At 42.3% G+C, this 5,955-nt stretch overlaps 1 long non-coding RNA gene across 1 annotated transcript; it reads left to right on the forward strand.

The window, feature by feature from the left end:
* Window positions 1-2,645: 2,645 nt before the first annotated feature.
* LOC144579549 (uncharacterized) lies at window positions 2,646-3,490 on the forward strand. The gene is made up of 2 exons (XR_013527408.1): window positions 2,646-2,759; window positions 3,398-3,490. It is a non-coding gene; the product is annotated as an uncharacterized LOC144579549 (long non-coding RNA).
* Window positions 3,491-5,955: the final 2,465 nt, after the last annotated feature.

Raw genomic sequence — 5,955 nt, forward strand, 5'->3', positions numbered from 1 at the left:
GCCAAAGCACTGAAGAAGGAAAGAGAGACCTTCTCTTTAACAGTGGTATATGGGACCCAGAGCCATCTTATTTATTTTTATTTTATTTTTGAGACAGAGTCTCGCTCTATCGCCCATGTTGAAGTGCAGTGGCCCAATCTCAGCTCACTGTTACCTCCACTTCCCAAGTTCAAGTGATTCTCCTGCCTCACGAGAGTCCTCCCAAGTAGCTCAGACTACAGGCACATGTCACCACATCCAGCTAATTTTTTGTATTTTTAGTAGAGACACGGTTTCACCAGGTTGGCCATGCTGGTCTCGAACTCCTGACCTCAGGTGATCCGCCCGCCTCAGCCTTTCAACATGCTGGGATTACAGGGATAAGCCACCACGCCTGGCCTATAGAGCCATCTAATTTAATATTGACCAAATGAAATTTCCTTTTGTACCCCAAGCTGATGAAGAGGAAGAGAGCAATTTTCAAATGTTCTATAATGAGCATAAATTATTTTTAAGAAAAAATTATTTTTAAAGTGGTTCCGTGGTAAAAACTCAGAAAAAGCAAAAACTTTTTTTTTCTTTTTGAGACAGAGTCTCCCTCTGTCACCAGGCTAGAATGCAGTGTGCAATCTCGGCTTACTGAAACCTCATACTCTGGTTCGAATGATTCTCCTGCCTCGGCCTCCTGGGTAGCTGGGATTACAGGCATGCTCCACCACACCCAGCTAATTTTTGTATTTTTAGTAGAGACCGGGTTTCACCATGTTGGCCAGGATGGTCTCGATCTCCTGACCTGGTGATCCACCTGCCTCAGCCTCCCAAAGTGCTGGGATTACAGGCGTGAGCCACCTTGCCCGGCTGAAAAAGCAGAATTTTCATTACAAGTAATTATATAATTATGAGCGAAATAGTAAACTTTTAAATTCATACATTTGAACTTTTATCAATCAATTTATAATAATAAAATGCCATGTGATGTGTTTGGCAGCAGTTGAGGGAGACGCTGTCAACATTGATAGCAGGATGGAGGGGGGCGCCACACTCACCCACACCAGCAGCAGAGGTGGCATCCTGAGAAGAGGCAGGCCCTGAGAGATGGCCGCAGCTGGAATGACCAGAGAACCGTCAGCAGGGCAGGGCAGCTGCGGGTATGAACCATCTAGGATCCCCAAGGAAGGGAAAGAATGGCGTGGGGGAGGCTGGAGATCCAATAACACTAGGAGCAAATCCTCCTCCTAACAGCCACAAGATGACTCACCGATTATATTTCCAGGCATTAAAATAGATGATCTCTGACCCTCACCGGGATTGTTATGTTTGGTTTTTGTTTTGTCAAAGTGAAAAAGAAAGGTTAAAAGTAGGGGAAGACCTGCAATTGTTCCTGCTTCTTATTTCCCCAGCCTCAGTTCCACTTTCAAAGGGCAATCGCTTTGACCTCTGCGGTTTGAAATTCTCCTGATGATCTTCAACTGTATGAATATGAGGAAGCTGCTATTTTATGACATTATTGACTCTTGCAAGGACTGATACAAAGTCAGCTTCATTCACCCCCGAAAACACAGGGTGTATATGGTAGTTACAGCACAATTTTTAGTCCTATTGTGTACACCAGTAACTTTAATGTCCTTAAACTTTTGTTTTTAGTTCTATTAAATATAGACAGCACCTCTTGGCTCTCCATTTCATGATAGGAGGAGATTTGAACTGCTACTTCTCTTGAACTCCCCAGCTCTGCTTCTACCTCCAGACTTCTTTTTTAGAAATGAGGCCTCCTTCTGTTGCCCAGGTTGGAGTACATCTGGTACAATCATAGCTCACTGCAGCCTCAAACTCCTCTACCTTAAAACTTTTCAAAGCTGTACTCTCTCACATTTCCATAACAGATAACATTTATATTCCCTTTCATAACCATAATTGTCTTTGTTTTTTTTTTGAGATGGAGTCTCCCTCTGTTGCCAGGCTGGAGTGCAATGGAGCGAACTTAGTTCACTGCATCCTCTGCTTCCCAGGTTCAAGCAATTCTCCTGCCTCAGCCTCCCAATTAGCTGGGACTACAGGCGCAGGCCACCATGCTCAGCTAATTTTTGTATTTTTAGTAGACAGGATTTCACCATATTGGCCAGGATGGTCTCGATCTCTTGACCTTTAGATCCGCCTGCCTTGGCTGGGATTACAGCATGAGCCACTGTGCCCTGCCTAAGTCTTCTGTAAGTTGGTTCTAATAGACAATAACCAATAAGCAGCATTAACATTATGAAAATGTTGGTCCACAGCAGAGCCAAGTAGTATGCTGTGATTGATTTTCCTCTGTGTGATCACAATGTCTCAACTCTGTGCTGCTCAGTTTCTCAAAATCATGGTTTACTTAGTTGTGGCTTTGCCCAGTATTTTGTTGAAAGAAGAAATCTGTGCCATCTTACCCATTCTATTGCTTGGAATATTTTTCTTTTGAAAGCCCATTGATGACTCAGTTTAACTTAATTCATGTTTGTATTATGATTTTCTTGTAGTCTTTCAGAAAATAAAATTTCTAGGTGCTTATTTTTATTTTCTTTGCCTGAAGTATATCTTCAAGTTCTTCCAACTGTGTGTTCCATGAAATACCTTTGTTTCTTGGATTCCCCATCCTTGCTCAGATATAACTGATGGCTTATTAACCCACGAAACTGACATTCTGGGTCACATCTGCTGTAGCCCGAATCCCATGGCTTCCTCATGGAACTTTGCTGTTTTACTGGAGTCTATGCTCTAATAACTCCTCAAGAAAAGGTGTCTGAAAGGTAAGCTTTCTGAGTCTTTGCATGTGTAACAATGTCTTTATTTTGCCCTCACATGTAATTTGACTGGGTAGAGGTGTCTCAAGTTGAAAATCATTTCCCTTCCCAAACTTGGAAGCTATTATTCAACCATTTTTATTCCATTGTCGCTGATGATCAATCTAACGCCAGCATGCCTTTCATTTCTTATAGAAGTTTGTGGTCCCCTGTTTCTGGAAAGCTTTTCAATAGCTGGTCATTTATTTACCAAATTTTATTGAGCTCCTACTCTATGGCAGCCACTAGGGCTAGGACCTAGGGACACAATGGTGAAGATCAGATTATTTCTAATGAAGTTTCCCACATGCCCACCAAAGGCAATGCTTGAGGCATCTTCCTTTTTCTCAGAGGCAGAGACCAAATTAGCTTATCTTTGAAATATAGAGATTTTCTTCTTAGAGCTCCAGAAAACTGGGCTAGGTAGATGGTGAACATGTTAGGTGCTGGGGTTCGATGTGTAAAGATGATGGAGAAGAACATAATTTAACAGAAAATCTTTCTGTCTGTTCAAAGTGTTTTCCTCTACTTTCTACCTTTCCCATATCTGTTTTGGTCTGTGTGACACTGTAGAACAAGTGAGCATGTACCCTTTGTCCTCAAAGGTTGGGATGCAGGCCTGTGAACCTGGAAAGAGAACAAAGCTTTCTAGTATGACAAAGAAAATGAAGATTAACAAGTCTGGTTTCCTCTTCCTGACATCAGCAAAACCAGCTGTCAGAGAGCTCTGAATAATCTACCCCTCCTATTCCTAAAGGTGATTAATATTACAACACTGCCAAAAGGAGTTATATTTTGATTTTCAATTAAAAAGACAAATGAAGGGGCAATGCAACAAATATGAGAGAAAAATTTAAAATTATAGTATTTGCATTTGTGATGTTTTTCCCATCGAATTCCACTGTCTCCAATGGTCCCTGAAACATCACCAGTGGGCCGACATCCTGATATCCTGATAAATTCTAAAAGGAAGAAGAAAAACACAATCTAAAAGTCAGGGTGGGTGTGACAGTTAGATCACCACGAAACAGGAGGAAAGTGCAGCTAGTCAAGGGATACAGACAAGTCATTAAAGTCCAGGGTTGAAAGGAAGTACATGAAATTGCAGAATGCCCATGTGGTAAATGACAGATTTTTTTTTTTTTTTTTGAGATGGAGTCTTGCTCTGACACCAGGCTGGAGTGCAGGGAGCAATCTCCGCTCACTGCAACCTCTGCCTCCCAGTTCAAGTGATTCTTCCACCTCAGCCTCCCGAGTAACTGGGACTACAAGCATGCACCACCACGCCTGGCTAATTTTTGTATTTTTAGTAGAGACAGGGTTTCACCCTGTTGGTCAGGATAGGCTTGATCTCTTCACTTGTGATCCACCCACCTCGGCCTCCCAAAGTGGTGGAATCACAGGCGTGAGCCACCATGCGCGGCCAACAGATTTCTAATAAAGGAACAAAACATCCAGGTTCTTTTGTTTAGCCCTTACTGCCAAACAAAGCAAGTTGCAAGACCAGTCAACATTTCATCAAGCAGCAGAAAGCTTCCTTCCATTGAGAAAAGCTAATAGAGGTGTCTCTTCATAGCCTCTTACTGCAAACAAAAAGGGCCAGTTTTCTCCTGATGTTTCTGCTATTAGAGAAGACTTGTGTATCGGTTGTGGTGGCTCACGCCTGTAATTCCAGCACTTTGGGAGGCCAAGGCAGGCAGATGACTTAAGGTCAGGAGTTCAAGACCAGACTGGCCAACGTGGCGAAATCCCGTCTCTACTAAAAATACAAAAATTAGTCAGACTGGTGGTGGGTGCCTGTAATTGCAGCTACTCAGGAGGCCGAGGCACGAAAATTGCTTGAAATCATAAGACAAAGGTTGCAGCGAGCTGAGATTGCACCATTGCACTCCAGCCTGAGTGACAGAGGGAAACTGTCTAAAAAAAAAAAAGACTTGTAAAGTTTGTGACGACAGGGTGGGAAGAGCATATTTAGAATAATGTATCAGTGCATATCCTAGCCAATCCTGTTACTCTTCCTGAACCCTGAACCTCAGATGTCTTGCATGTAAAGTGTAGCAGACTGAAAACACAAACAAACGGGACTCTAAATTTCTAAAAAGGCGTATTTCCTCTGTTTCTTTGTTTAACTCATTCTAATTTAAAAAGCTTAAACTGTAAAATTGTAAACTGGTCTACCTGCTTTACGTATTCCTAACGTTAGTCAATGCATTTGCTGAACAACGTGACAAAGTTATGTTTAAGAACATACATGCACGGATTCCCCCGCTGAGGTCTCTGCTACCAGTTTGGTCCAGGAATACATAATCAGCGTCCTGGTCCCAGGTAGTGGCATGATCAGCACCTACTGCCCATTTCCTCAGGAGACAATACTTTCCTTTCCAAAATGTTTACTGTTTATTTTCTCAGAACAGATGGATCTTCACTTGACTTACTACCTGAACCACCAGCTTCTTACATTATCACTTTAAAGCAGACTTAATTCACATAATTTTGTGATGTCACCTGGACTCAACTCTAATCTGAAAGTTCTTCTGGAATATCTGTGGTATCACCATTTCTAAGCAGCTCAGCAGTCTAACAGGCATAATTAACTTAGCTAAATACAAAAACTATTTGATACTGCCTTTGTAGGAGTCAAATTCTTTTTTCTTTTTTTTTTTTTTTTTTTTTTTGAGACAGAGTCTTGCTCTGTCTCCCAGGCTGGAGTGCAGTGGCACAATCTCAGCTCACTGCAATCTCTGCCTCCTGGGTTCAAGCAATTCTCATGCCTCAGCCTCCCGAGTAGCTGGGACTACAGGTGCACACTGCCAGGCCCGAATAATTTTTTGTATTATTTTAGTAATGATGAGGTTTCACCGTGTTGCCCAGGCTGGTCTCAAACTCCTGAGCTCAGGCAATACACCTGCCTCAGTGTCCCAAAGTGCTGGGATTACACGCGTGAGCCACTGCTCCTAGACAGGAGTCAAATTCTTAATGTATTTATAACTTCATAAACTGCAATTCACAGTTATGACACCAAGTTAACTTTGCTCTACCCCTTTTTAGTTGAGGTTCCAGATTTCTGCTTCAGGTTGGAAACTGCCAATGCAATGTTCAGAGCATGTCCTACTCCAAAGTCACATATTATCTTTCATATCCATGTATGACAGACCAAGCCCCA

This window comes from Callithrix jacchus, chromosome 1 (assembly GCF_049354715.1).
Source record: "Callithrix jacchus isolate 240 chromosome 1, calJac240_pri, whole genome shotgun sequence".
Classification (NCBI taxonomy): domain Eukaryota; kingdom Metazoa; phylum Chordata; class Mammalia; order Primates; family Cebidae; genus Callithrix; species Callithrix jacchus.